Here is a 16,226-nt window from a genome sequence, read left to right as displayed (position 1 = left end):
CCTGTCCAATTTGAGTCTGAGATTCCGGAGTAGAGGATGAGTAATAAAAGGACTTTTTCCTTTGATAACAGCATTATATGTCACTTTGAGTTTCATAGTCTATCTACTGATTTTTAGGAAGTTTAAAAAAAATCCTATTTTTTTAAGAAAATTAAAATTTATATTTTTCCCAGTTAGGATGTACATTTTAGTAAGCCATAGATATTTTATTTATTTATTTAAATTTCTTTGCTTCCACTTACATTGCATGTTTTATTTCTCCCAATCCCAGCGAAAGCACAGAAACCCCATCATATCCATCCCAAACTGGTTTCTAGTAAACTAAGATTATGGGAACCTTTGTCAAAGCAATTGGTGTTGAGGGCTCCCAAACCCTGGGCACAAATGCATCTGAAAAAACAGATGGAAGGACACAGTGCACTGGCCCAAATGCTTCATGAGTCAGTCTGACTTTGCAACACAATTTGCAGCCTTGAAACTGCCAGTCTCGAGGGGGAAGGGGTGTGAAGGAGTGAAGTTGAAAATGCCTCGTTATTGGCTCACCCTTTCAACATTAAACAGAGACCAAAAGAGAAATGGTTCCAGCATTTCACTACCTGTATTTCTTCTTATGCAGTGTAATCTGAGAATGCCATGTAAATGGGTCACTGCGAAATGCAGCAATTTAATTTTTCTCCAATCAAAATAGGAAACAAACCAGTATGATGTCACTTCTATTAACTTTTGAAGGTTTACAGCAGTTAAGTATTTTTGCTTCTATGTATGAAGGTTAAAAAAATCATTTTTTTTTCCATAAAATACAAAAGCAATCAATTTTCACAATCAAGTAAAAGTAAAAACTGGGACTCTTTTTTAAATTAGTCCATAGTGGCATTTAGGAACTTAGCTGTAGGCTGCTATGCTGACACCATGACAAACCAAAGTGTAGGGTTGGGTCTGGTTTTGTTTCAGTTTTCTTTTCAATATCCAATGCTCATGGATTAAGTTCTGGAAATGTTCCAGTTGTAAGGCAGGGATCTGTTTGGATTCCACCACAGGTATGCTCCTTGGGTTGGATGCTGGAGGGTGAGGCACGTTTTGCCGGACCTATGTCGACTACGTAGAAGTCATCAAGGTCAAAAAATTCATTGTCTCCTCCTTGGTATTCCATTCCCTGGAAATCTACTCAATACCGCAAGATATCTCCAATTCCACCAAATCCTTTCACAAACTGGGATCCTTCTTGTGACTTATTTGGGACAATTTCCAATGTAGCTCCAAATTTTTTGTAGTTCTTAGCAAACCATTCCAGTAAGGGCATGCTCTCAATCAGCTCATGTTCTTGTCCTGTCTCTTTGTCTGTGAAATGAGATTTATCCTTCTCTTGTTCTGGAGTTAGAGAATTTTCTCCTTTTCTGTGCCTTGGCAATGAAGAACGTATCTCATTATATCCAGATTTTCGTAGACCATTTAAATCTCTACAGCTCCCATTTTCAAAGCCTTTGATGTATCTTCAACTCCAAAACAGTACTTGCCAGTGTCCTGGCTGATTTCATCAAAGTATCATCCTATTAATTTCTTCTCTTGAATGAATTTCACGATGGAGAGGAGGACTTCAGTAGATAACTCAATAGCTTGGTTGAATCCATTTTCACCACCATAGGAGATATTAGCTAATTTTAAAGCTTTTGATTGCAACCTCTGATCAAACTTATCATATTGACTTAGTTCAGTTTTAAAGTCAGCTGATTCAGCTAAAACGAGACCAGCCACATTCACTTTGTCCCCAGAAATAAACATCTGCTAACGGGGGGCGGGGGTGGGGGGGAGGCGGACACGGCACTCACCCGCGGGCCGCCTCCAAGCTCTTGATGAGCTTCTTGATCTTCCATATCTTCACATTCTTGTCAGCAGCCCTGGGGTCATCCGCCATCTTCTCGCCTCCTCCTCCCTAAAGGCCTAGTCCTGGGCGGCAGCGGCCGCTCCTCCCCGGCGGTGGCTCTGCGGCCACGGCGGCGGCTCTGACGTAGGACACCGGCTTCCTCTCTCCAGGCAGCTGCATGTGTTGCCATCCGCTCACGTGGGGCCTAAGCCATAGTTATTTTAGAAAAAAAAGTAGAGCATATTAAAAAGCCGAATTTAATCTATTTACTGAATCTGGAAAATAAAGTAGTGAAAGGTTAAATTCTCCATTCTCTTGTCACAGCTAAATGACAGTTTATCACACTCCAAGAAATTTCCATGTGTAGAATATTAAAAAGTATACCTCTCAGATTCAAAGCTTTGACCACTGAAAGAGGGAATTCCCATCTAAAAGAAATATATTATCTGATTTTAATGAAGCTCAAAAAGAATGGAATAATTGGATACCTATGTCACTTGTTCAGAAAGCATGTCCTCATATATCTACTTAAAAATATGTACCAGAGATGAAGCATTAACCAAGGAAGTTGGTGACTGTCTTACTTTCATTTTGAATCGCCCCAGTTAAACTGCATTCCTTTTATTGCTACCACTTTGATCTTTGTGGAATGGAATAGTACTTCTCTATCACAGTTCACAAACTGTTTTTTAAGGCCATGCACTTATATGGACTCTAAGATGAGTCTAAGCAGAGAACAAATTATCAGCATTGCTTGAACTCTTCATGCAGAAAGGATACCTAGTGGTCAGAAGTATGGACCCCAGCCACCACATAACTCTCTCAGCAGAGAGAACTCATTTCATAGTTTGATTATGATAGTGATCTGGCATGCTTTATATCATGGGATAATTAGCTATTATAAAATAGAGGTGCTATAAATGCTAATTTTTGTCTCTTTTCTTTCAGAAAAACGTTTTTTTTTCTTCTCAACCTGACAGCCTTTTTCAGACACATATAAGGTGTGGCTGAAAGGTTGTATAATATATGTCTGTTACTGAAAGTGGCATAACATCTCCCTCACTTTATATTGGTTATGGCACCTCTCCACATTTCTAAGTTTCTATCAAATGTTTTAATTATTACCTTAGGTTGAACTGCACACAGCGAAGTTCTAGTCATCCTTGGAAATAACCTGGGCAAGCAGTGATATATTGTTCCGAAGAGGAGTCATCAATCATCATGTGTTCTAAATCAGCTCTTTTGTCAGACTTGGAAGTTAAGAGGAAATTAATTGAAGAATCTGTTAGTTCTGGAATTTGCAGCCTGCTGTCTTAAAATACAAGACTACTCTTTCTGGAAGTTTTCAATGCAATTAGTTGACTATCCTATCATTTGCTTAAAAATAGTTGTTTAGCAAATGAATTTCAGCCATACATTTTCCTCTAGGCATTTCTAAATTGGTGGTGAGAAGGGAAAGAGTGAAGGGAATTGCTCAGAATTAGCCTCTGATTAAGTTAATTCCACAAGAAGCCAAAGATATGAAACCTCAATATTTATATGCCATACAAAGAATGCACTGCAGCGTCCCGTTCAAATGGCTGTGAAGCAATTCATTGTGTAGAGGCTAATGGACAGAAGAATGATTCCCTGGAATGCTTTCCATGATATTTGCTGCTAGACATAATAATTAATTTCCTTTGCTAAAGTCCCTAGAATAACTTTATCTTCTAATTCCAAAGCTCATAGTGGAATTTCCAAATTTTGAGGGCAGTGTGACAAATCGTTTCTCACGATGAGCCTATTTCAACTCACTGCCTCATTTGCACTATAATTAATCATGATCAGAAAATTCTGCAGTGGTTTCCCATGCAAACCAAGCGAGGCTATTTGTACATGGCAGCTGTTACTTAGAATCCAGACACTGGAACAGTAAACTGTGGCAGTAGGGGAGACAGATTATTTTAAATCATCACTACCACGGTAATAGAGCAATAAAAACTTAAAACAAAAACAAAAATAAAAATAGTTTTTTGATAACATTTCCAGTGGAAATTGGGAATTATCACATAAAGTAAAGCATAGATAGAAATATTCTGCCACTGATATTTTCCATTACCATAACCTCAAGGGATTTTTTTTTCTATTGTTCAAATTTAATAAGATAAAGAGCCTTCAACTATAAGGATGGATATTTGCCAGACAATTTTTTTTCATTTTCTTTTTTAAAGTTACCATATTTACTATTAAAACTAGGGCTGCAAACCAGAAGATCAGCAGTTTGAATCCACTAGTCACTGCTTGGAAACCCTATGGGGCAGCTCTACTCTGTCCTATAGGGTCGCTAAGAATCGGAATCAACTGGACAGCAAAGGGTTTGGTTTTCTTTTTTTTTGTTTTTGTTTTTTGTTATTTCTCAAATTAGAACACTGTTTGCATGTATATTTTGGCACTTCGTAGAGAAAACACATACCCAGCCTATATGATCACAGGAGATATGCCTTCAATCACTTTATCTTTGTCCTTCTAGCATAGTATTGTAAAGCATGCTTTTTCAATCAGGCTTAAGTTTTTGAGGTGAGCCACTTTTGAAACCAAAATCTTCAGAAAGCAATAGAGGCAAATGTTACCTCACTAGTCAGTGACCATGTGTGCTTGTCAGGGAACTGCCCCTCCTCCCCCATATATAGCACTGATGTAGCTTTTTATAATATATAGAATGTCCATGTTGATTTCCACATGGGTGATTTCTCACTTCTCTGATCTATCTGTTGTGGCTATTTAGTAAATTTTGGGAGGCCCTCAACAACCATTCCAATTTTCTAATATCATATTGGTTTTCTTTGAGAGAATTACTCAGGACACACACACATACAAAACCCAAACCAGTTTTTTAGCAATATGGATATATAATTGTGCTATCAAAATTTTTGAAGCAATTCTATTTTCCCCATTTTTCTGCCGTGTCTGCATATTTGGAAATCAATGGAATTTATCTATCTAGAATGGATATTCTGTTCCATGGGACTGTAAGTCTATTCTTACATCTATACTACACTCTCCTGATTTTATTTAGCTTTATAGTCATTCTTGAAATCAGGTAGTGTGAGTTCTCAGTTTTTATTTTTATATTTTTGAAATGACTTTCTAGGTCGCTTGCATTTCCAGAAAACATATAGAATCACCCTTTTAATTTCTAAAATTTCTTAAAAAAAAATCCCAGGATGTTAATCAGAATTTCACTGAGTCTGTAGATTGACTTGAGGAAGAATTAACTTCTTTACTATATTGAATTCCTCAATTAATATACTTACTATATCTCATCATTTATTAGCTATTATTTAATTTTCCTCAGCAGTGTTTTTGTAGTTTTCAATGTACATATCTTGCATATATTTTGTTAAATTTAATATGCTTCCAATGCTATTGTAAAGGATATTTTATAAAACAATACTAGTTGTGGTGTATCTGTCAATTTGTCCTATTTGTGGGGCTTGTGTGTTGCTGTGATGCTGGAAGCTATGCTACCAGTATTCAAATACCAGCAGGGTCACCCATTGTGGACAGGTTTCAGCTGAGCTTCCAGACTAAGACAGACTAGGAAGAAGGACTCGGCAGTCTACTTCTGAAAGGAATTAGCCAGTGAAAACCTTATGAATAGCAGCAGAACGTTGTCTGATATAGTGCCAGAAGACAAGCCGCTCAGGTTGGAAAGCACTCAAAATACAGCTTGGGAAGAGCTGCCCCCTCAAAGTAGAGTTGACCTTAATGATATAGATGGAGTCAAGCTTTCAGGACCGTCATTTGCTGATATGGCATGACTCAAAATGAGAAGAAACAGCTGCAAATATCCATTAATAATCAGGACATGGAATGTACGAAGAATGAATCAAGGAAAATTGGAAACGGTCAAAAATGAAATGGAAAACATAAACATCGATATCCTAGCCGTTCGTGAGCTGAAATGGACTGGTATTGGCCATTTTAAATTGGACAATCATGTGGTCTACTATGCAGGGAAGGATAACTTGAAGAAGAATGGAGTTGAATTCATCATCAAAAAGAACATTGCAAGTTCTATCTTGAAGTACAATACTCTCAGTGATAGGATACTATCCATACACCTACAAGGAAGACCAATTAATATGACTATTATTCAAATTTACTCACCAACTGCTAAGGCCAAAGATGAAGAGACTGAAGGTTTTTACCAATATCTGCAGTCTGAAATTGATCAAACACACAATCAAGATGCATTGATAATTGCTGGTGATTGGAATGTGAAAGGTGGAAATGAAGAAGAATCAGTAGCTGGAAAATATGGCCTTGGTGATAGCAATGATGCAGCAGATCACATGATAAAATTTTGCAAGACCAACAACTTCTTCATTGCAAATACCTTTTTTCAACAATATAAACAGCAACTATACACGTGGATTTCACCAGATGGAGTACACAGGAATCAAATCGACTACATCTGTTGAAAGAGACGATGGAAAAGCTCAATATCATCAGTCAGAACAAGGCCAGGGGCTGACTTTGGAACACACCGTCAATTGCTCATATGCAAGTTCAAGTTAAAACTGAAGAAAATTAGAACAAATCCATTAGGGCCAAAGTACAACCTTGAGTATACCCCACCTGAATTTAAAGACCACCTCAAGAATAGATATGACACATTGAACACTAATGACTGAAGACCAGACAACTTGTGGAATAATATTAAGGACCGAAAAAAAAAAAAAAAAACCATTGCCGTGGAGTTGATTCCTACTTATAGTGACCCTACAGGACAGAGTAGAACTGCCACATTTCCAAGGAGCTCCTGCTGGATTCGAACTGCTGACCTTTTGGCTAGCAGCCGTAGCTCTTAACTACTATGCTACCAGGAAAGACAGGAAACAAAGAAAATACCAAAATGGATGTCAGAAGAGACTCTGAACTTGCTCTTGAACATAGAGTAACTAAAGTGAAAGGAAGAAATAATGAAGTAAAGGAGCTCAACAGAAGATTTCAAAGGGCAGCTCAAGAAGACAAAATATTATAATGATATATGCAAAGACCTGGAGATACAAAACCAAAATGGAAGAACACACTCGGCATTTCGTAAACTGAAAGAACTGAAGAAAAAATTCAAGCCTAGAGTTGCAATAGTGAAGGACTCTACAGGGAAAATATTAAACAATGAAGGAAGCATCAAAAGAAGTTGGAATGAATACACAGAGCCACTATACCAAAAAGAGATGGTCAATGTTAAACAATTTCAGAAGGTAGCAGATGATCAGGAACCAATGGTACTGAAGGAAGAGGTCCAAGTTGCACTGAAGACACTGAGATGTTTCAGCAAAAGGATGCAGAGCTGGAAGTCCTCACACATCCATGCCAAGAAATTTGGGATACAGCTACCTGGCCAAGTGACTGGAAGAGATCCATATTTATGCCTATTCCCAAGAAAGGTGATCCAACTGAATGTGGAAATTATTAAACAATATCATTAATATGACACTCAAGTAAAATTTTGCTAAAGATCTTTCAAAAGCAACTGGAGCAGTATATAGACAGGGAACAGCCAGAAATTCAAGCTGGATTCAGAAGAGGATGTGGAACCAGGGATGTCTTTGATGATGTCAGATGGATTCTGGCTGAAAGCAGAGACTGTCAGAAAGATGTTTACCTGTGTTTTATTGACTATGCAAAGGCATTTGACTGTGTGGATCATAAGAAATTATGATTAACATTGTGAAGAATGGGAATTCCAGAACACATAATTGTGCTCATGAGGAAACCGTGCATAGATCAAGAGGCAGGCATTTGAACAGAACAAGGGGAAACTGTGTGGTTTAAAGTCAGGAAAGGTGTATGTCAGGTATGCTGAGCAAATAATTCTAGATTAATATGTTCGTCCATGTGTAACTTTCTCTCTTTGAGAGTAGATTGACTCTAGTAACTCAATTATAATAAATAAAAAATGCAAAAGCGATGGGATATCACTTATGATAATAGGTTCCAAAAGCATTGACTTCTCTCTTGCACACCTTTTCTTTAACTCTTACTGGCTCTCTCTGATGAAGCAAGCAGAGGAGCCACATGATAAGAAGCTGAGGGTGGCCTTTGGCCAACAGGCAGCAAGAAACAGAGGATTTCAATCTAATAGTCCACAAGGAACTGAGTCCTGCCAGAAACCACATAAGTGAGATTGAAAGTGGATCTGTCCTCATCCAAGCCCTAAGATGGCTGTAGCCCCAGCCAACACTTTGATTGAAGCTTTGTGTAGGACCCAGAGCCAGTGGTTGTATTTCCTCAAATTTTTAAAAAAAGATAAACTATAATTCTCCTGTTTTCTATAATGCAAGTAATAAACATAGTGGCTTTAAGTTAAAATAGATTTCTATGTTTACATGAAAGTGTAAATCAATAGAATAGTAATACAAGGATAAAAAGATACAGAGGAAGGATTCTGTCATGTGCGTGCTGAAGAGAAGACATGAATCATTAAAGAAATCATAAACTATTCATTTAAATAGCTCTAGTTGTTTCCCAGGAGTCCCTGGGTGTTCCAAATGGTGAAAGAGCTCAGCTGCTAAGCAAAAGATCAGAGATTCTTTGGGTCCACCCAGAGGTGCTTTCAAAGAAAGGCCTGGAGATCTACTTCCAAAAAACCAGCTATCAAAAACCCTTTGGAGCACAGTTCTACTCTGACATACATGGAGTTGCCAGGAGTCATACTCAACATGATGGCAACTGGTAGTTGTTTACTGATTGTTAAAGGTCACAGAGCTAGTAGGTGGCAGACACAGGGTTCAGGCCCAGGCTGATATGATGGACTTGCTCTTTCCTGGACACCAAGTTGGGGCCTGATGGCTGGCTCCAGTTTTGCCTTTTTCTAGAGTATGATTATTGACGAGTACTTAACCTCACTGAGTTTCAGTTTTCCTAGGTGTAACTTCAGATTCGGAATCCCTCTCCATTATTACCTCTAAGAATATTCTAAGAATAAACACCAGAATGAGGTAAGACATTTACATTTATTTAGAAAACTGTAAAGCTACCTAAAAATATAAAAATTAAGATCAAAATTCATATTAAAATTATTTTACTTGAAATATAGAATGTTTGTTATTGTCACTGTGCTAGCAATTTCTACCCTGCTGAAAGATAATAATAAACATAACAAAAGTTGGTTTAGAAAATATTTTAAGAAAGCTGTTTTAAAAAAATACTGGTTCATTATTTATAAACCTGTCACTGAAGTTTACAAACTGCTAAAAGACCATATACACTTATTCCTCACTTATCAGCTATCTGGTTATAGGACGTTTCCTATAACCAGATTTATGACAATAGTAAAAAATCTACTATCCAAATATTTTGCATCTGGCAGTAACCCTTTCATGGCCACCTACATTTTCTGCCTCTCGGGTCCAGAGGGACAAATGACCCATGTGATCTGATGTGGTCATCCTCCATTTCTGTATAATGCTGATATTTGCATAATGACCTGGTCTTTGGAGCCTAACCATGTCCAAAAGTGAAGAGTGAGTGGATTTTCTTAAACAGTTTCCCTTATTATATAGAGAAGAATTAAGAGAAGTCAATGTAGGTGGTAAGTAATATAAATCCGTGGATTTCAAAACATAATTATACAAAGTGTACTATGCTCCACTGCTGGAGTGGAGCATATAGTGCGAATCTAGTACTTCAGTTTTTCTATTTAGGATGCTGTATGGATTTCCCCTTTTAAAATTCACTTTTCTTTGAGAAAGCGGTACTTAACATCTTGAATTACTTTTGCAGCTTACAGAAATAAACTAAGCTGGAAACTGATTTCTTGTGCAAAAAACAAATTTAATATATTCAAGAGTAAAACTATACACTTTCTGACAATTTCTGAATACTTTGGTCACCTAATTAAAAAGCAAATTGTTGATAGATGTATATACTTAATGTTAAATTTAGCTCTGTGTACTTAATTACAATTTTATTCATTACAGTCTCTAGAGAATGAGAATTTATCAATCTATTTGGCCAATATTTAATAAAGTAATATTACAGAAAGAGAGATGGGCAATGGCTTCCTTGCCAATCTGAGTCTCCTGTTATTTTGATACTCCATATTTAAGCATAAGGGAATCTTCATGAAGGCCACATAGAGTTGCCATTTCTAACTGTGATAGGTCACTGTTGGGGTCTGGAATTCTTAGAAATCTTTCAAAATGATTTTGGAATAACTTTACTCTAGAGGGAGGCAACCTATTTTCAGGTTTTGGAAAACTTAATGGCTAATTGTACCTGTGTCTGAAAAAGAGTATAAATTTTAAAGACTTTCTTACCTAGAATAATTTTTATCCCTCTCTGTGCCTTGCTCTCACCTCAATCATTGTTGAAGGAAATAGATAAACTCATTTATCCAATAGTTTTATCTAATCTGATTTGAGGAATGGAAACTATATCCACGGAGGTGCAGTTACTGTGAAGGAACAGAGCCTAGAATACAGCAAATAACTTTGTTGCTGTCTGCAGTGTGTCCTCTGCTCTCTTAACGTATCTGTTCATTTAAAATAGTATGAAGAATCTACTCTATGACAAACAACAATGAATACAGCAAACATATACCTACCATCCTGTAGCAAATATTCTACTGGGATATATAGATACTGAGTAAGTTTTATAAAATAAGAGAGAGGAGAGTGTTGATGGACATAAAATGAGGAACTAACTTAATTTAGCGTTTTTAAAGGAAGATCTCCTTGATAGGAGCCCTGGCGACCCAGTGGTTAAGAGCTCGGCTACTAACCAAAAGGTTGGCAGTTCAAAGCTACCAGCTGCTCCTTGGAAACTCTATGGGGCAGTTCTGCTCTATCCTATTGGGTTGCTATGAGTTGGATTCAACTCGACAGCAAGGAGTTTTTTGGAAAGGAAGATCTCCTTGATAAAACGATAATTCGAGGTCTGCAAGAGGGAATAGAGTTATCCAGTTTCTGGACGCTTTAGAATGGTGTTCCAAGTAGAAAATAGGATATGCAAAGATTCTGGGGCAAGTATCACACTTAAGAGAATCTAGAATCTTAGGAATTCTATCTTGAGCGTGTAAGTACTAAATGTCAGTTGCTAAATGTGGTTTATCTTACTGGATCTTGGATACTAACATAAAATTCTGCTCTAAGGACCTTTAGTGGTTCTACAGTAAGAATACATTGTTCCATACATTTATTCATTTCTTTCAGCCAGCAATTACTTATTGAACACATGGTGAGTATCACATATTGTTCTAGGTAATGGATATAGTAGTGGAAAAGATTGAGAAAAACACTGCCTTGCAAAACTTCCATTGTGGTAATGAAAGACATGCAATACAGAAGTAAACTATTATTCAGCATTGATAAATGATCACCACCACACCTGTTGCCATCGTGCTGAGTCAATTCTGACTCATAGTGACCCTGTAGGACAGAGTACAACTGCCCCATAGTGTTTCCAAGGAGCTGCTGGTGGATTCAAACTGCTGAACTTTGGTTAACTGCCGAGCTCTTAACCACTACACCACCAGGGCACCATAAATGATAGGAGATGGAATATCTTTATGAGCAATTAATTAATACTTGATATTTGATTATGACTGGTTTCTCATTAAGTCTGAGAAAAAGATACATTGAAAATTTTGGTAGAACTCATTGCTAAAGTAATATACATATACATATATATGCATATAAATATATATTTTAAACACAGACAAAGAAGAAAACAAAACTATACAAAGGAGAAAATGATCTCATTACGACCAGTATTTCAAATACCAGCAGGGTCACCTGTGATGGACAGATTTCAGAGGAGATTCTAAACTAAGACAAACTAGGAAGAAAGGCCTGACAATAAACTTCTTAGAATTAGCCAATGAAAAGTTATAAATCACAGTAGAATACTGTCTGATATAGTGTTGGAAGAGGAGTCCCATAGTGTTGGAAGACACTACACAGTAGCTGCAACAATTGGCTGAAACATACCGATGATCATCATGATGGCACAGGACTGGGCAACGTTTGTTCTGTTATACATAAGGTCACAAGGAGCAGGAGCTAACTTAGCGACAGCTAACAACAACAACAACAACCACAACAACATATCTCTGTATGGCTATATATTTATCCATTTTCTTGCAGACAATTCAATTTAAAATAATTGGAAATAAGTTATTTATGACCAAAGAAATAACAGAGAAGTGAAAAACTGAAAAACGATAACATACCAACTCTTGACTTATGTACATGAAAATGATGTGATTTAGTTTTTGAAAAGAGCACACTGGCATGTATTCAGGATAGGGTGATAAAAAACTTACTGGAAAGTGATTTGGCCATATATATATCGAGATCTGTAAAATAATTACCATCAGTAGAGTAATAATTCTCTTTTCAGAAAGCTAAGAAAAATCCAGAGATATATGTTATTGATGATCCTTGAAAAATTCCTTCCAGACATTTTTTTGGAATTGACAGAATACCAATGGAGATGTTTCTAAAAATGAATGCAGCACTGGAAGTGCTTACTCATCTATGCCAAGAAATTTGGAAGACAACTTCCTGGCCAATTGACTAGAAGAGATCCATATTTATGCCTATTCCCAAGAAAGGTGATCCAACCAAATGTGGAAATTATCAAACAATATCATTAATATCACATACAAGTAAAATTTTGCTGAAGATCTTTCAAAAGCGGCTGCAGGAGCATATCGACAGGGAATTATCAGAAATTCAAGCTGGATTCAGAAGTGGGCATGGAACCAGGGTTATCATTGCTGATGTTAGTTGGATCCTAGCTGAAAGCAGAGACTACAAGAAAGATGTTTACCTATGTTTTATTGACTATGCAAAAGCATTCTGCTGTGTGGATCATAACAAATATGGTTTACATTGCAAAGAATGGGAATTCCAGAACAATTAATTATGCTCATGAGGAACCTGTACATAGATTAAGAGGCAGTCTTTCTAACAGAACAATGGGATACTGCATGGTTTAAAGTCAGGAAAGGTGTACGTCAGGGTTGTATCCTTTCACCGTACCTATTCAATCTGTATGCTGAGCAAATAATCCAAGAAACTGGACTACATGAAGAAGAATGGGGCATTAGGATTGGACGAACACTCATTAACAACCTGTATTATGCAGATGACACAACTTTGCTTGCTGAAAGTGAAGGGGACTTGAAGCACTTACTGATAAAGATCAAAGACCATAGCCTTTCAGTATGGATTATACCTCAACATAAAGAAAACAAAAATCCTTACAACTGGACCAATAAACAACATCATGATAAATGTAGAAAAGACTGAAATTGTTAAGGATTTCATTCTAATTACATTCACAATCAACACCCATGGAAGCAGCAGTTGAGAAATCAAAATATGCATTACATTGGGCAAATCGACTGCAAAAGACCTCTTTAAAGTGTTAAAAAGCAAAGACCTGGTCTTGAAGGCTAAGGTGCACCTGACCCAAGTCATGGTGTTTTCAATTCTCATATGCATGTGAAAGCTGGACAATGAATAAGGAAGACCGAAGAAGAATTGACTCCTTTGTCTTGTGGTGTTGGTGAAAAATATTGAATATACCATGGAATGCCAAAAGAATGAACAAATCTGCTTTTGAAGAAGTACAACCAGAAGTCTCCTTAGAAGCAAGGATGGGGAGACTTCATCTCATGCACTTTGGACATGTTACCAGGAGGGATCACACCCTGGAGAAGGACATCATGCTTGGTAGATTAGAGGGCCAGTGAAAAAGAGGAAGACCCTCAATGAGATGGATTGACACAGTGGCTGCAACAATGGGCTCAAGCATAACAATGATCGTGAGGATGGAGCAGGACTGGGCAGTGTTTCATTCTGTTGTACACAGGGTTGCTATGAGTCGGAACCAAGCTGATGACACCTAACAACAACAACAACAAAACCAAAATATAGGATAATAATTACTGACGTAATACATGCAAAGAGTGGAAGATTAGAGTGTCCTTATAAAGACTATTTCAAGACATATTTATAGATGTAAGAACATATTCATAAAACCTCATTACATTCATAAAAACATGACATAATGTCTGTGAATGTATAGATATACATTCAGACGTGCATGCACATACAGAGATACTTGCATGTTTCTGCTTGTGTGCGTGTGTGTGTGCGCACCTCCATCTTTGTGTCTCATTCTTTGTCTTTATCCTTTATTTCTCTCTCTTTACATATGTATATAGATATGCAGTTTTATATACAAAAAAGTATATAGATGTTGGCACAACTTTGAACAAAGCTCTTTCTGTTTCCAAAATACATCATGATTGTTAATGTTAATGTATAAAATAGTATTTTTATCTGACTAGTTTATTATAATTTTATCATTGCTTTAAATTTTCAGTATATTAATGAGAAAATTTGAGAATATATTATTGATGAATATATATGAGAATATGTTATTTTCTTTAGCAACAAAAGCAAAAATAAAAAATTTAAAACATCAGACTTCTGGCAAAATGGTACTCTAGGCAGAACCACCACACCGTCCCTCCACAGGAAAGATCTGAAAAACTAAGCCAAACAGAGAAAACAGCAATCCTGAAACCCTAAAACATCAAATGAAGAGATAAAGAACTCAGCCAAGCACCAATGGAGTGAGAAAACTGACAGAGAACAGACAGTGAGGAGAGATTCATGCAGAGGCCCCCTACAGGCGAACGCAGCGCGCATCCGCCATCTTGGACTCCTATCAAAGACCAGCAAATAGAGGGTATGTGAAAGCAGCTTCACAGAGCTTCCAGTGGGAGACAGAACAACTGGTAATTTGCGATATACCCTTTCCCACCTGCCACCGTTCTTTACCCCCACTCAGCCTCCTCTGCTTCCCGCAGCCACAGTCTCTTGTCCGGGAAGCACCGGCTGCTTGGATTCCACCCGCCCGCACTGGGCGGCCCTCTGAGTGCCATTTGTTGGCTGCTGGTGTTGCTTTTTTTCCACTTCTTTTGATTTCTTCCTTACCTCTCACCAGCTCCCCTTCCTTTTGCTGAAATACCTGGCTCCATAAGCCATCATTGCTTCTTCCTGAGGGGCTGCGGAGCTCCGTTCGAGTGCGGACCTGCTTCCCGGTCTGAGCTGCTGCACTGGTGGGATCCTGGGGCTTTTGTTTGTTTGTTTGTTTTGACTTGTTTGTGTGTTTTCTTTTCCTTTTCTTGAGTTGGGAGCCCATTCTGGCAGGGCGGTGCTGCGTGACTTGGAGTCTACCCCCTCGGCTTCGGCAGACGCCCAGAGGGATCCCTGAGGGCATTTCTTTCTTTGTTTTTGTTTTTTTTTCTGTTTTTTTGGGGGGCTTTTCTTGTTCTTTTTTTTTTAATTTGTTTTGTTTTCTTTTCTCTCTTTTTCCCTTTTTGTCTTTCTTCATTACTCAGTTTCCTGTCTCTCTATACCTTCCTTCTCTTTATGTTCCCTGAATACCTCGTGTTGTATACCTCTACACCTTCTAGCCAGGCTGTACTGCAACACCTGAGAACAATTTCACCAGACCTCATAGCTGCACCGCTGGGATCCCTGGGAGCTTTGCTGTTCTCTTTCCTTTCTGATTTTTATTTATTCATTCTTTTTACTTTTTCTTCTTCCCCTTTTTGTTTTTCTACATTTCATAGTCTCTCATCTCTCCACTCCAAGCTACCCCTAGCACTCTTTTTTGTTTGTTTATATGTTTATGGCTCATGTTCCTCTCTCCTCTCTCCCATATCCTTCTTAGCTCCACACATAATAATCTTCCCTCTAAACACTGCCTACCTGCACTGTGCGCTTAACATCACATCAGCAAGCAGCACGGGCATGGCCTACTGGAACCCACCCTGCACTGATTACTGACCCGCCCTGGTGGCTCTAGTAACTGCCACAAACAACCTGTCCCAGTCACTCCTCTTCAGCTAAACCTGCTCTGCTGTACCATATCTGAGCGACTCACCCTGCCGATTGGAGAAGGAGGTGAAAAGCATTGTGCCCACAGACAAGCAAACAACAAAGAACACACAGCCTGCCTGCTCAGACATAGCCAAATTAAAAAAAAAGGGATGAAACAAATAAATCTACAATCAACAAACGAGAAAAATAACTGCTGAATGCCCCAATGACAGCAGTCAATATCAAAACATTTACAAAAACAGGACAGGATAGTTACAGTAGGCATCCAAAATAAAACACCAGATGACTTTTCCAGTGGGAAAAAAAAGGCACTAGAACTACCTGATAGGGAATTCAAATCTCTAATACTCAGAATTCTCCAAGAGTTGAAGCAAAAAGCAGACAAAAATGAGGAAAAAATAGACAAATTCATGGAAAAGACAGACAGATTCATGGAAAATACAGACAAA

At 37.8% G+C, this 16,226-nt stretch overlaps 1 pseudogene; it reads right to left on the bottom strand.

Annotated features, from left to right (window-relative positions):
• Window positions 1-1,124: 1,124 nt before the first annotated feature.
• On the bottom strand, window positions 1,125-1,779 carry LOC101347385 (eukaryotic peptide chain release factor subunit 1 pseudogene; annotated as a pseudogene).
• Window positions 1,780-16,226: the final 14,447 nt, after the last annotated feature.

Source organism: Trichechus manatus, unplaced genomic scaffold, assembly GCF_000243295.1.
Source record: "Trichechus manatus latirostris isolate Lorelei unplaced genomic scaffold, TriManLat1.0 scaffold00006, whole genome shotgun sequence".
NCBI lineage: Eukaryota > Metazoa > Chordata > Mammalia > Sirenia > Trichechidae > Trichechus > Trichechus manatus.
This window is presented reverse-complemented; position numbering and strand designations above follow the sequence as displayed.